Genomic DNA, 16,179 nt, shown 5'->3' with positions numbered 1-16,179 from the left:
AAGGCTTTTTTGTTTTATCATCACAATATATCTCACATTTTTTGTGGATAATGTAGCAAGTATTTTAAATTGTAGAATCTCCTTTTTTTAGAAAGGATTTACTTGAACATTGAAACGAAATTCTAGATAGTGATATGCAGTTGTATTAAAGAAAATCATTGTAAGTTAGCTTTCCATAATGAGCTCCTAGACATTACTTATTGATAAAATTCAATGAATTAAAAAAAAAAACTAATATTATGCATTATGGGGAATAAAATTTGGCATGTAAATACATGGTGTATGACTTGCCAGTTGATGATATATAGCATGGTATTAGTTTTTTTTTTTAAATTCAATTTTAAAGATTTCAAAAATACTAAAAATTAATTTACACATAAGAATGGCCAAATAAAATTGATTTTCTACTCTATTTGTGTTGTGTACTTGTTAGTTTTGTGAAATATTGAACTAAATATAAAAAAGGATTTTAGATGAGTTATACCATTGTTTGATGAATGTTTTTAGGTGTTTCTTTAGTGAATATCGGCAGATTATAACAGATTAATGTGTACATGTTGGGTCACCTATCAACCTAGTTAGTTTTAAATGTGCACATATTAATTATCTCGCTAATATGATTCATGAAGTCGGTTGCTATGCAACCTAATGCTTCTTCTGTAATTGCGCCAAACAAAACTGCAGCTAGTTATCTTGTACCATCATCGACTTCAACATATGTTCAACAACTATTAGTGATGAAAATATAGTTGTGTTAGAATGGATAGAAACCATATGTTAAATTTTTTATGTGGGAGATCAAAATTGAAAATTTGAAGAAAAGATACATACCATAGTTGTGAAATACTTGTATGTTTGCAATGGTAACAGGGAACGTTTCATTGTGCTCATAGCCCGTTCCCTTATTACACCCGATGCATGACATGTAAAAGAATATTTGGTGCAAGTCAACCACATTTATCTTTATTTTTATCCAGAATTTCAGTTTCTACATCATATTGGTAATACATATTCAAACAAAGTGGTTGTAAATATTTCATGGTCTTGGAAAGTATTGTAATTTAGTTATAATCAAGTGGATTTAGTATCTTTCAATAGTTACATGCTAGAAATGAGAATTTATTACTAAGAATAGAATTTTACCGTCATAGGTTATAAAGTTTTGAGCAATTCTATAACATCACAAATCTAAGTTAACGGTTGGAGACCAACAATTGAGGTAGATGTGGATGTGTGATCAAGTTTTTTGCAATTATATCAAGTAATGCATCATTAAGTGTTGGCCTTAAAATTTATTAAAAAAATACAAAGCAAAGAGAAAAATTATGGAGATGTAAATGCTAAAGTTTGTTTAAAAAATTAGGATCAATGAAGATTAATATATAAGTTCTAGATCTTGAGATATATCAATAGATCATAGAATTTAGAAATTGGTTATATAATATGGATAAATTGAAAAACAATGATGTAAATATGAATTACCACTTTTGCAATGATACTGCGCCAAGAATGAGAAGATTGATCGTAGATATACTTGTTGGTCATGATGATAGCGAAAATCCTATGTTGGAAAGATGTATTAGGAACAATACAAGCATATAATAAATATATATATATATATATATATATAATTGTTATTTTTTAAAAATATCATTGTAAGAACCAACTCTTAGGCGTGTTCCAAGAATGACCAGTTTAACTCCAATAATTTTTGAAATTTTTTTTACATTCAACATGCACAAATCGATCTTATATAGTTAAAAATATAAGATTCAGGCTACAAAATTCAAATAAGAGCATCCAATATTTTAATGTTGGTAAATAGAATGAGTAATAAACTAAGATTGAAAGTTAATTATAATAAATAAATCATTTAAAACATATTTTTAATTTTGATCAATAACATATATTTCTTGAAGGATTGTTGGTCCATGTATTGAGTTTACTTTTTTAGTAGTTTGACATGTATTGCAACCACTAAGAGATCTAATAAATTAGATTTAAGTTGTTTAATTTGTTAATTGAGTCTTTGTGGACATTGAGTCTGCTAAAAGGGATAATGTTGTATTTTGATGGCTGCAATAGTTCATCATATGGAATTTTCTCAATGAGTGTCTTTAAATTTAAGATCTATTGATATTGATGTATTTCGATTTTATGTTTAGGATCCAATGGCCTCATATATGCATTGTTGATGTAATATGATTGAAAGACATGTAAAGTGGCATCATGTAAATCCATATCCTTGTCAAATATGGTAGCTTGCAGTCGATTACCCTGTAGAACATAAGAATAATTTAATTAGTATAATAAGTTAATTTGATTCTAAAGTTACATTTTGATTATAAAAAATAATAATATTTTGAAAAAGATGTTGGAAGGAATTAGAAGTTGGTTTTAAAGACTAATATATGATTATTGTTAAGATACTGTTTTATAGTATGGAACATAGAGTTGAAGTTTGTTTTTTCAAATATGAAAAATAGTAAGTGTTATACCTCTGGATTGATTAGTGTCAGACTTTAGTATTTTACTAGCAAGTGTTGTCTTGTTCACTTGGGTGATTTGTTTGCTACAATTATCTTTATTTTCCAATTCTTTGTACTTAGAATAATATCTTTTATTGATTGATTGATGTATAAACGGTCTGCATTAAAGGCTAGTCATGTATAAAGATAAGAAATGTAATAGTATATACGCTTTTAATTTTTATGGAATAAGTGCAATAAATCAAATAATAGAATAATAAACATACAGAAAAGAAAAGAAGTTACACATCCAATTTTATTTATAAGTAAAGAAATTGTGTGGAATAAAAATTCATATAATTGAATCAAGTTACATATATAATATCATCATGAAGACGCCAATCTTAATAATTCTTTATAGATAATATTTTTTGTGTAATTTTCCTCAGATCCATTACTTGATATTGGCCTTATTAGAATCTTTATCGAAGCAACATTCTTGACAATACCAAATCTAATTGCCCATGATAAAATACAGGCTGAGACATATATATACTAACAAAATTTAATGTTTGCTCTTATGACTTATTTATTGTCATTGCGAAGTTTAGTCTGATAGGAAATTGATTTCGTTTGAATGAGAAGCCACTCTTCATTAGCATTTGGTAAAAATGAAATTATTGATATAAAAACTATTTTCTCACTATAATGACTAACTGCAATTTCTTCATCAATGGCATTATGATCAAAGTTGTGACAAATCAAACGTGTTTCGTTGCATAAGCTTTTTAAAGGATTAATGTTTCTAAGTAACATGATAGGACAAACTTTCTTAAGTAATAATTCCTGAGGCAGAAGCTCATTTAGTGTCAAACTATTTAAAAAATCATTCATAATACATTGTTCAGATGTTTTTTTTTTTTGGAATAGAACCTTTATTAAAGAACTCTCACTGAGGCGGAGGAATAACCATATACATCCAATCAAGACTCAAGAACTTATCTACGTAAATAAGGCAATTCCAAATAATCAGTCCATAAAAGACCGCGCAAACGCTCAGGGCCAATATCGTTGTCGTCAAAGCCATAATCTTGTTTTTAGCACAATCCTTTGCTAAAAAGTCCGCTACCATTTTGGCTTCCCTATAGATATGACAAATACTGCAGTTCAACAACTGAAACAAAGTTTGAATTTCTTCCAAAATATCTCACATGTACGAGAAATTGCAAGTACTAGACCTTAGCCAACTCACCACTACTTTAGAGTCCAACTCAGCCAACAAAATTCTAATGTAAAGCTATTGTGCCATTTTCAAACCATCTAATAAAGCGCACCCCTCAGCAAGCGTGTTAGTCGAGACACCATACGAGTGCGCAAAACCGGTCAAGGCATGACCGCGATCATCCCAAATAATGCCCCCACCACCAGTAAGGTCTGGATTTCCATCCGAACCATCATCTACATTAAGCTTGAACCACCCACTCAGCCTTAACAACGCTGCTACTCTGGGAGATTTGATAGTAATAGGTACAATAGGACAATTAAGCTACTTCAGTATACTTACATATCCACTAGTCAATCTTGTAAAGCGCCGAAGTGGAGAAGAAATATCCAGCAAAAATTCTTTCACAACACGGACCACTGCCCCCCAATTCGACGCTACATCTTTTATATGTGCCGCACACCTTGAGCGCCAAAGAGCCAAAGTAATTAAAATGGAAGTAATGTCTCTACACAAACCAGCTTGTGAAGATAGGAACGCACGAAACCACCAAACATTCATAACTCCCTACTAAGATCGCATCTAAGGAAGCCTTATACCAAAGACAACAGCAAGATAATCCCACTTTTCGCGCCACCTCACCTTCGCACAATACATGGTTAATAGTTTCAATCTGAGTAGAACAACAACAATTATATTTGGAAACTATTGGAATGTCAAGCTTCATAATCAAATCGTTTCTTTCGGGCTTTCCAACAAACAAGAGATATCTTTTTGGGAACATGCTTATGCCAAAAACACTTATACCTTGTTTAGATGTATTTATTATTTCATCAAAACTATAATACTGTCTAAATTCACAAGAAAAATTTATCAAATTGTTCAAAGAGACAACATCATTTTTATAAGGAATAACCATGTCAACAATAATTCTTATCCTTTCTTCAATTGTGATTGGTGCTACTTCATTGCCTAATTGAAGTAGATAATTTGAAAAATTTGGATTCAATCTTACTTGCATATTTTCAATTAGAGTAATCCTAGACTGCTACCCAGCAGTGACCATTGGGCGTGCCACCTAGGCAAAACTCATTCTTTTTATTTTTTTTTATTTTTTCTTTTCATACTTTTTAACATCTTTAAACATTTTTAAAAAATAAAAAATATTAATAAATTAATAGTCATTTTCTTAATTAGTAAGTAAAAAAAATAAAAAAATTAAATACATGAGCGATCAAAATTAGGGACAAAATGAGAGGGCAAAATAGCATTATTCTTTCAGTTAAGCCAATCTTGGTTAAAGTATAACATAAGAAAGAGGAGACTAAATTGGCATCAATCTATTTTTTTCTTATGCCTACGAACCACAAGCAAAATTTGACGAAAATTTCTACCAAATATAACAATTTTGCCACCAATTGATAATTCTGAATCATTAATATCTCGAAACATTTTGTCCAATGCTCTATATATTTTTTTCTTAACATAGGAGTTTCATCCCATATGATTAACCTTGCAATATGTAACAATTTTGTGAAGACACTTTGTTTGCTGATACTTCATGTGTTGTTTTTATCAAGATCTAACAAAATTTTAAATCATGAATATGTTGTCCGACTTTCGGGCAAAATACATGCATTAACACCAGATGATATAGTTGCAATTGCTATTAATTGTATTGATCTCACTGCAGCAAAAAATGTTTTATATAGAAATGTCTTCTCTATTCTGCCAAAACTATCAATAAAGAATGCAGCTGCTTCATTTGAGAAAACCTTCTGTAAAATTGAATCATAAGCATGTTGTTGTTTATCATTAAGAGTCATTGATGCTAGAACATATTATTTTAGAATTTTGACAGTTAATTCATCATTGATCTCCCTACATTTAAATTGGTCCTCATTAAAATAAATATCACCATTTAGAAAATGAAACATGTTGATGTATTTTCTCATTGATTCAAGTGTAGAAAAAATACTTTGCAAAACTTGTCTTACAATATTCGTTGAGACATTTTCAATTGTTTTAAAATCAGTTGACATATCTTATTCAAAACGTTTCCACAATTCTCTAGAATTTGAAGGAGTACAATAAACCAAGTTCATTGCAATTAGTCACCTCAAATTGTATTGCATTTGGTACAAAAATGCCTTATATAAATAATCTTCTAAGCTATTATCTCTCTCCAACAAACCATGCCTAGTAGCTGTATCACGAAATGCTTGGACTATGACAATACCAACTATTTTAAGGTGATTAAATAATAAACAATCTCTTATATAATTTAATAATATCGGTAGACAATACCTTTTACATTCAAATGGGCTTGTTGTAACGATTTAGCTTATAATATTTTTTTTCAAGGGTTTCACATTTAATATTGTTGGTTCCAAACAAAAAATTTAGGAAATTCTTTATATACTAGGTTTCGAACACTTTCATTTACTCTATTTGTTGAGAAGAATTTTATTAATATTGATTTTGCATAAAAATAAGAGTTCGCAACATCGTTTAAGTTTTCATGTACACGAAAACCTACCAAATGTTGATATTCAAGATGCAAGTGTAAGATATAGACTGTTGAATACATTTCATTAAAAGTATAGCCATATATACTCTACATGACTTCAGTGGAGCAATTCATCAAGCTAATTCGAATAATAATAATAACAATTAAAAATTTACCAAAATTAAGTAAAATCTTTCAAATGGAAGAGTACATTATTATTTCATAACAATATGCATGAAAATTTAGAGAAGACTCATGAAAGTTAAGTTAGGAACGTAGAATTGATGTTCCTCTTTTTGCATTAACCAAATTCAAGAAAACTTTTGATTTTTTTAGCATAAATATTCATTAGAAAGAACTCTTCTCCAAATAAAAATTTCACATCACTTTGGCTTGAAGCAATTAGTAAACAATTATATTTTGAAGTTGAGAGATTTCATTATCACTATTAGCAGATATCTTCTTACTACATACCTTTAGCTTCATAAAGAAATAGGTCATATACGCATATTTACGAAAATGATATCTACTACTTTGCTCAAGCAACATCACTACCAACTTAGGCCACAAATAGGCCAAAGCTCACAAGTCGTATACAAGAGGAAAAAATAACTAATAATATGAGAAAAGACAAAAAAATTGGAAACTCAACCCATTAGAGTTCATTGACTAATCAAAGTAATAAAGAAGTTTTAAACTCCTACGAGATCTACTCGTAATTTTCAAAATGTCTATTATTCATTTTCCTCCAACACAGCACTATAAACAAATAGGAATCATATTCTCCATTTTTGCAAAATTCTATAGGTTCTCTATGCATGAGTAAGATCTTGCCCTAATTTGATTTCTGTTGAATGTGATTTGGCATTATACACTTATCAACATCCCTTCAAATCTTGTAGACACCAGATTAGCCACCATTAATTAAGCCCATACACTATTACTCCCTACATGCAACACATAATCGCGTCTAATTGAACTACCTCTTAATTCACAATTAATATAAAAGTTTAAAATTAAGTAAAATTCAGCAGTATATTACTTAACATGCAGCAACACAAAACCCAACACAAGTAGACAACTATCCAAAGTCCTTAACTTAAAAGACTAATACATGAATGGATAAAAAATACAGTTTAAAGACAACTGTTAGATCATATTAGTATAGTACAAAGTCAAACATAAATAAGTAAAAATAGACCATAGTTTCACACAAGTTGAGCCAAGAAAGCATGAGAGTTAAAATTATAGTATTTTTTCAACAGGAGTATATATCTAGCCAACGTCTTATCAAGTTATGCAAATAATGAAGTGGGCCCCTACTCCAATGAAATAATGCAATGGCCCAAGGTCTTTTGGTGCAAAGACGGACTGAAGAGTAGTGATAAGTTGGGTAATAAACATATGATCTGGCCTAGTTATAATAATGTCATCAACGTATATGAGGATACAAATTGGACTCGACCCATGTCTATAAATAAATAGTGTAGTATCAATTTTGGAGCCCATGAAGCCCAATTCAAGAAGCTTATAGCTAAGTCGAGAGTACCATGCTCGTGGGGCCTGCTTCTTTAGGCCATGGAGGGATTTCTTCAAGTGTCAAACATGGTCAGGGAAAGATGGATGTTTGAACCCCGAAAGTTGAGTCATGAAGATGTCTTCTTCAATATTGCCATGTAGAAAGACATTCTTAACATCCAATTGACTAATAATTCAATTTGAAGAAATAACAATGAAGAGAATAAGACGAATTGTAATGGGCTTGCCAATGAGGCTATAAGTTTCATCATAGTCGAGGCCCTCTTGTTGGTGTATCATTTGGCCATAAGAAAGGCCTTATATCTCTCGAGTGATCCATCAACGCGATATTTGATTTTAAATACCCATTTGCAGCTGGCTAGATTCATCTTAGTAGTTGAAGGGACTAAAGTCCATGTGCCATTTTGCATGAGAGTTGTGACTTATTCATTCATGGCTTAACGTCATTCCGAAAATTTGACTACATTGCTGAAAGATATGGGCTCCATGAGTGCTAAATCTGTGAGGGCTAGACCAGTAATTGATGGACCTGAAGCTAGTGTAGTGTTGAGAAATGCAGTATGTTGACGAGTTAGAGTGCCATCCGCAAGCTTTTGTGCTTGAAAATATTGTTGCAAGCTTGAGTTTGCATGGAAGTCTGAGACACTTAAGAATGCACTGGATTAGGAGTAGAAACCATAGTTGGTGCTGGAGAAGGTGAGGCAGTGACCATTGGAGGGTCTTCAGAAATTATAGATGAAGGGTTTGACTATGAGAGATGAATTGTTGGTGGTAATATGGTACCAGCAATATTGTTAGCAGAAGATACAGACAAAGAAGGTGTAGTAAATGGGAAAATATGTTCATAAAAAATGACATTAGTACAAATGAAAATTTAGTCAGTGGAAGGGTCTAAGCACTTACAAGCTTTGTGGTTAGTGCTATAACTGAGAAAGACACAACAAAAGGATTAAGAGTCCATCTTGTGCTTATTGTAAGGTCGAAGATAGGGCCAACAAGCACAACCAAATACTTTAAAAAAAGTGTAATTCGAAATTTACTTGTAGAGTAGTTCAAGAGGGGACTTATTTTTTATGATGGGAGATGACAATTGGTTTATAAGATACGCAATAGTGGAAAAGGCTAAATCCCAATTCATTTTGGAACAGATGTAGCATCAAGGAGAGTGAGGCCCATTTCCACTAAATATCTATGTTTGCGTTCAACTGAGCCATTTTGATGGTGTATGTGGGGACAAGAGAGATGATGAGAGATGCCATAGGAAGTGAGGATAGGATGAAATTTTCTGAACTCACCTCCCCAATTCGATTGAACAACTTTTATTAGATGACCAAAGAACCTTTCAACATGATTTTTGAAGTTGATAAAAATAGTAGAGACATAAGATTTTGAAGAAATAAGAAATAACCAAGTGTATTTAGAATAATCATGCACAAAACAAAGATAATAAAGATTGTCATTACAAGAGAGTTGAGGGGATGGACTTCATGCATATGTAAATAGCAAATCTAATGAACCTTATGAAATAGAACTAGATAAATAAGATGGGAGTCGATGTGTAACAACCCGATCTTAAGATTAGGATATAAGATAAGTTCTATGTATTTATTTTCATATAGCTATAAATATATTATTATTATTATTATTATTATTATTATTATTTTATCAGATTTTATATTATTAATAAATTGTTAATTCTTAATAGAATTATTATCGTATTTTTATTATTATTACTATTAATATTTTATTGTTATTAGATAACTTATACTTTTAACTTCAACGATTTTCCCTCCTCTCCACCCCGCACGTCTCCAATCCCATGCACATGCACGCCTCTATTTCCTCTAGGTTTCCTTTTGTTTATCAATCACCCATATATATATTACGTTTATCCCTTCTGCACAAAAATAAAACTCCAAGCTGCAACCTCCTTGAAGCCTTCCCCTCTATGTACGCTGCTCCCCGTCCAGAGCACCCCGTGCCGACTTGCATGCCGAGAACCATCGTAGGATGACCCATGCACATAAAACCCGTGAGCTTTGTTCTTTGGAACCATCGCAGCCTCCCTCTTCACAGCCCTTGCCAACCACCGTCAACAACCTCAAGGGACGACGAACCCACTCTTCGGAAAACACAGTGAGCCTCGCCGTGCGCCACCTTCTTTACGGAACCGTATTAGTGAACCTCTGTTTCCATGTCCGAAAACAAAGCCGTCGCCCTCCTCCAAGGTAGCCACTTCAAGAGGCGCCGAATCACCTCTCTGACGACTCAGAAACCACCGACCAGCGCAGCCCCGTCGAGCTCACTCCCTTCCGGTAAGCCCACGATCGCCGCCAGCCTCCTCTCCTTTCGGTTGTTTTCGGTTTAACAACCTCTCTCTCTCTCTAGCTCTCGTTTTCTCTCTCAGCGTCGCACCTCCTTACCCAGAGGACCACCCAGTCGCGCCGCCGTGCCCCCTGCCAGCCACCCAGAGCCGCCGCACGTCAACTCTTCTCTCGGTGAGTCCATCGCAGAACCTCTCCCTCTCTCTCACAAACTCTCTGTTTTGTTTGGCCCGTGTACTTTGTCTTCTAGAGGAATCCTAAATTCTTGATGGGCCCTAGGCCTTATGTGCGTGTGATGGGCTTATGTAGATGGACTCGTATAGTAATATTTTTTTATGGGCCAGAATTGCAACTCTTTTAAATTGTAATAATCCTTAATAGACTTGTATGTCGATTTCGACTTGATCTTGTATTATTTCAACAACTGTTTTTAGTAATTTTATTGGGCTTAATATTCTAAATGTGAGATTTTTACTTAGGTAATTATAAGCAAATTAGACTTAAATTATTATAGAAAGCATTTAAAGGAATTAAAGTATATTTTATACTTTTGAGCCTACTATGTTAAGCAATTTTCCAATTGACTATTTATTAGATTTTCAAGATATTTATGTTATATTTTAAATAGAAAAATTAAGGAATATGTTATGGGTTTTGAATAATATTATAATTAAGTCTACTTTTATTAATCGAATGTTTTCACCAAATATTTTAGATCCATATATATATATATATATATATATACACAGTGAAATTATATTTGAAAGATTAGATATCATACTTCAGCAATAAAAGTTGTTAAATTATTTTGAATGCTTTATTAAACGATATTCTACTGCCTACCTTAATAGATGTTATTATAATTATGCTATTAAAGTTGTAGGTTAAAAATAAAGAAATATGTTAAGAATATTTAAGTGATATTAATATTTATTAGATTTCTTATAAGATTTAATAATTATGTTAAGAAAAGAAACTTATTTTAAGAGTTGAAGTTTTATGATTTATTTTAAAATAGCTCAAGTATTCTACTAAATTAAAATATGTAATTAGTATTTTTAGTAATTTAGATACTAGGATTTATTGAATTGTTTAACACTATTTTTAGATTGTGGATTTAATTAAGTAAGATATTAGTACTTATGTGATTCCAAACCAATTTAATGATAATTATTATTTCATTAGATCTCAAGTTATGAAGTGTTATTCAAGAAGACACGCTGCGAGATAAGTAATTTGATCACAAATTTAGAATCATCACAGTTCAGTTTATAGATAATTAGTATTCAAGCCAATTCATTTCCAGCCATTATTTATGAACCACTCATGTCATATGCAAACATGTCATCCAGCATAGCATACGATCATGTCATTCCGCATCATGTTCAGATTCAGAAATTATAATTATGTATGTATTATGTCATGCATCTCATGTGTATAAGACACGTAAGCCATCTTAAATTCAAGTGAAAGATAATATCAGATCAGTTAATAAGATAGCCATTCAGATGTATGGTACCAATGCAGTTCAATTTCAGGGTGGATGTACAAGCCACGAACTCAGTCGTGGTCTACCATAGTATGCCAGAATACTATCAGCAGCTCCCCTTGCGGCCGCAGGATGTGGGGCCGGTGCACAACCTCGCACACAAGGTTAAGTGTGTTGGCCAGTCAGATAAATCAAATCAATCAGATAAATCAGTCTGATCAGTCAGTTAATTCAGTTAAAACAGTCATGCATAGCACAAACATCAGTATTAATAGTCATGAATTTAAACTCTCAGCATGAAAGTTTTTATGAAACCTTATGTTTAGTATGTTTACGTTGTGATGGATTTCTTGCTGAGTCTTCGACTCATTTTAGTTTTATTTCATGTTTTTAACCACCCAGGTGAGGATGATGAATACGAGCAGGCAGGCCAGGAATACAAGGAGCATTTAATTTTTGTTCAGACTTTCTAAAATAAAATATGCTTTTATGACATGAATTTTGTTCAGTTTATTTCATTTAATGTTTTTGAAAGACATTTTATTAGACATTTTCTACAAATAAATTTCTAATTTCATTTATGAAGTTCGAGGTCTCTTGCCGGGTTTATTTTATGAAAAGTATGTGACACTCCTAACCTACGGGAATGGGGTGTTACACGATGACTCTTGCCAAGTTGACAAGAGTGACAAAAATTATTGGAGAATTATTGGAAACGACTAACTAATGTGTGTAGACACTTGACAAACAATGCGTAATGTTGGGTGGTCAAGATGATGATGCCACTGATCAGCAGAAGCTCGAGTATTAATGAGGGTTGCAGGGGAACGGGAAACCTTGGAATGATGTTGTAATGGATATAGTCCATGGTTATTCTTGCCTTTGAGAAGGGTGGCTCCCAATGATTGATCATTCACACAAAAAAAAAACAAAAAAAAAAAAAAAACAAGAAGGGGTGAAATTCAAAATAAACATGATTATCCTTGGAGAATTGATAAGCAGAGAGGAGGTTCTTTTTTATATGAGAAACATGGAGAACATTATTGAGAAAGAAAGATTTGGGAGATGAGAAAAGAATTGAGGAACCAATATTATGAATGCGCATAACTTTACCATTACCAACCAAGACTTGATCCTATCCAATGTATTCTTCAATGTGAAGTTTGCGATTTTCAAGTCAGATGTGACATGATGAGTAGCACCAGTGTTTGGATACTAGGACTGATTTGATGATGCTTGAGTTGATATATTATATGTTTGTGGAGTGGAAGGAGCTTGGTAATCTTGATCGAACCTATACCAACATTTAAGTGTAGTATGACCCATCTTGAGGCAAATATGACAAAATGGGCGTGAGGTGCTAGATGAATTTGTTGGAGCTTCAGATGAGTTGGGTCGACCACATCTTTGGTCGTGACCACATCCTCTAAAACCTCGAAATGGTTGGTTATTTGTGTAGTGTCATCGGCCATTGGACTAAGAATTTTAGGCAGTCATATTAGCAGAAGGGATGTTGATGTCAGATGAAACAACAACCTGTTCCAAATGTAATTTATGCGTGATCAAATGACCGTAGAGCTCATCAAGGGGCATAGGCTCAAAATGTGTATTCACTGAGGTAATAAGAGGATCATATTCGCTGGGTAGTCCAGCAAGAATGTATGATGTGATTTCAAAGTCACCAAAAGGATGTCCAATAGCTGATAAGACATCAGGAAAGCTTTTAGCTTTTTGAAAATAATCCGGAATCGAGAGACCTCCCTTTTTCAACATACTTAGTTGATATAGTGTGTTCATTTGACAGACACTAGATGTGGTAGAAAACATTTTCTCCAAAGTAATCCAAACATCACAGGATATCGAGACCAACAATTTGTTGAAGAACAGGTTCGGATAAAGAAGAGATAAGAGCGCTTAAAATGAATTGATCTTGTTCAAACCAAAATTCATAGGCAGAATTCGGGGAAAGGGCATCAGTGGCAGGGTTTAAAAATCTGGGTGGAGCAAGAAGGCTACCATCGACAAAGCCACAGAGTTTTTGGCCATGGAGGTAGGGAAGAAGTTGAGTTTTCCAAGATAAATAATTGTCACAGTTGAGTTTGAGAGTAATCTGGTGGATGGGATGAATCAGATCAGGAGAAGACCGAGAGATCAAGTAAAAAAATATTGAATATTTAAATAGTGTTAAGATGGTTTTAAGTAAATATTATTTGGTAAATGGATTTATGGATTTTTGTTCATTGTGAAATTCAATGAAGTTTTTATAATATTTTAGATATTTTATATTTTGAAATAAAAACTCTTTAGACGACCAGACTTTAAAAAGGTTTTTGCTTAAATATGAACATGTTCATAAATAAAATATACGAACTAATCTTTTTAAAAATAAACAATATGAACTATTTTAACATTTAATGAAAAACGAATAAAATTCTTAAGATTTGGCAATGTAAAAAATTTGTTTGAAAAATATATTATATCCCCTAATTTATACAACTCACTTTGTCCCTTAATGTGACACCACAATGTACTGCCACGTGGATTATTACAAAATTTTAAAAAATATATATTCAAAGAAAAATGGTGTTCGAAAACACAAAAAGAGAAATATTAAAACCTTAAATTTTCTCTACCTTTTATGTTTGTGTTTTTAATTTTTTAAATAAACCACGTGGCACCATATTATGGTGTCATATCAATGGGCAAAGTGAGTGGTATAAATTAGAGTGTGTTAATGAATAAAATTGCACAATAGGCCGGAACAAGAGAAAGAGTTATCCTCAGCTTATGGGGATGGTTCGTGCCTCGATGAGTCAATTTGAAACACATGTTGGCGGTTTGAGGTGCCGGTATGGTGCTCGTATGTACATCCATAATAGTAAATAATAAAAGAATATAGAAAATATAAATAGAGAATGAGACACGAATTTACGTGATTCGGTATAGGATATACGTCTACAGATTATTTGTAGGAAAAATTCACTATTATTAGAGTATTTTGCAAACTCTCATGGTCTCTCTTACCTCACTATACCCCTTTTATATAGAGAAAATAATATCCCTAGAGTCTTTCATCATAAGGTTGAAGATCTCTCCTCCCTTTTTTATCTAATCAGATTCTTTTTTATCGAGGTCATTGGGAGTGGTGAGGAATGACAGTTTTAAGTCACCTCACCCTTTGTGTGTCGGACCTCCCTTCCTCAACTCTTGTATTATCTTTTCCCTCTTACTTCTTGATGAAGCTTTTGTGGTGGACTTGGTCTCATACATCTTGGGCCTAACCCTAACAGAGGGCATAGTAAGGCATGGTAGAAAAGAAAAAAATAAAAAAAGGAGAAATTACCTTGAAATAACTTATAAGTAGATAATTTAGAAGTAAACAATAATAAAGGAAACTACTGGAGACACAATGAGATCCCACAAAGGGATCCCACAAAGTGACATCAAGTATTTTTTTTTAAAATATTTTATTTCGTTCTTTTCATTTTTTATTTCACTCGTGCCCTTAGTTCCCCTTCCTCAACTCTCATTTTTTCTATTCTTTCTCACATTCCCCCTCCCGCCCAGTCTCCCTCCCCCCACTTCACTATCCCGGAGCGAGCCTTCCTCCAGATAGAGACCCGTTCGTCAGTTCACCCCCGCCTCATTCCCGTTGAGTCTCCGACAGCCTAGATGACACCACCGACATCCCTCTACCACCAGATACCTCTCTATGTTTGGTTGTTGAGAAAATGAAAAAAAAAAAATTTGTTCTCTATTTAGTTGTTGAGAGGGAAAATCACAACTTGTTCTTGTTGGGTTGTTAAGAAAATGAATGGAAAATAACATTTGTTTTGTGTTTGGTTGTTGAGAGGGAAAATCTTAATATGTTTGATTGTTGAGAAAATTGCAAATGAAAATAGAATGAATATGAGAGAAAGAGAGACTGAGGGAGAGAGGTCTGTTGTTTGTTGTTGGTGAGGGATGGGAATGACGGCAGCGACGTTGATGTCGGTTGTTTTCTAGGGTTGGCTACAACAACGCTGGCTCTTTACTTGGGACAACAACGTGGGTTTGCAGAGGGGGAGGGAAAAGGGGGATTGGGGCTGGGGAGAGAAAAAAAAAAAGAAAAAAAAAACTCAACTGGATGTGATAGTGACACGTTAGTTTGTGGGATCTCTATGTGTCTCTAGCAGTTCTCAATAATAAATAGTACAATAATTACTCTTAGGACTTGTTTGGAAATAGATCTCATTCTAAAATTCTCATCTCATCTCCAAACATAATTCAAACACAAAATTTTCAAATAAAAAATAAAAATTAATTCAATCATTTCAAATCCTTAAACAAAAATAATATTATAAAATTATATTTTAATAATATTTTAATTTTACAATATTTATTCAACTTTTTTTCTCTCATTTTTCAAAATCTAAAAAATATTCAATTTTAAAAAATTATCTCATTACTATTCATAAACTACTTTATAAGTATTCATATAAGTTCTCCTTTCGTCTCATTAAACCCTTAAGATCACTTTTTTTTTTTAACCCATGAAGTAGAGACGAATCTTCCGAACCGAGAAGGACAATAAGGACAAAGAAACAGATTCGAAAATTCTAGTGGGATTGGAAGCGTTGAAGTTTTCT

This window comes from Juglans microcarpa x Juglans regia, chromosome 5D (genome assembly GCF_004785595.1).
Source record: "Juglans microcarpa x Juglans regia isolate MS1-56 chromosome 5D, Jm3101_v1.0, whole genome shotgun sequence".
Lineage (NCBI taxonomy): Eukaryota > Viridiplantae > Streptophyta > Magnoliopsida > Fagales > Juglandaceae > Juglans > Juglans microcarpa x Juglans regia.
This window is presented reverse-complemented; position numbering follows the sequence as displayed.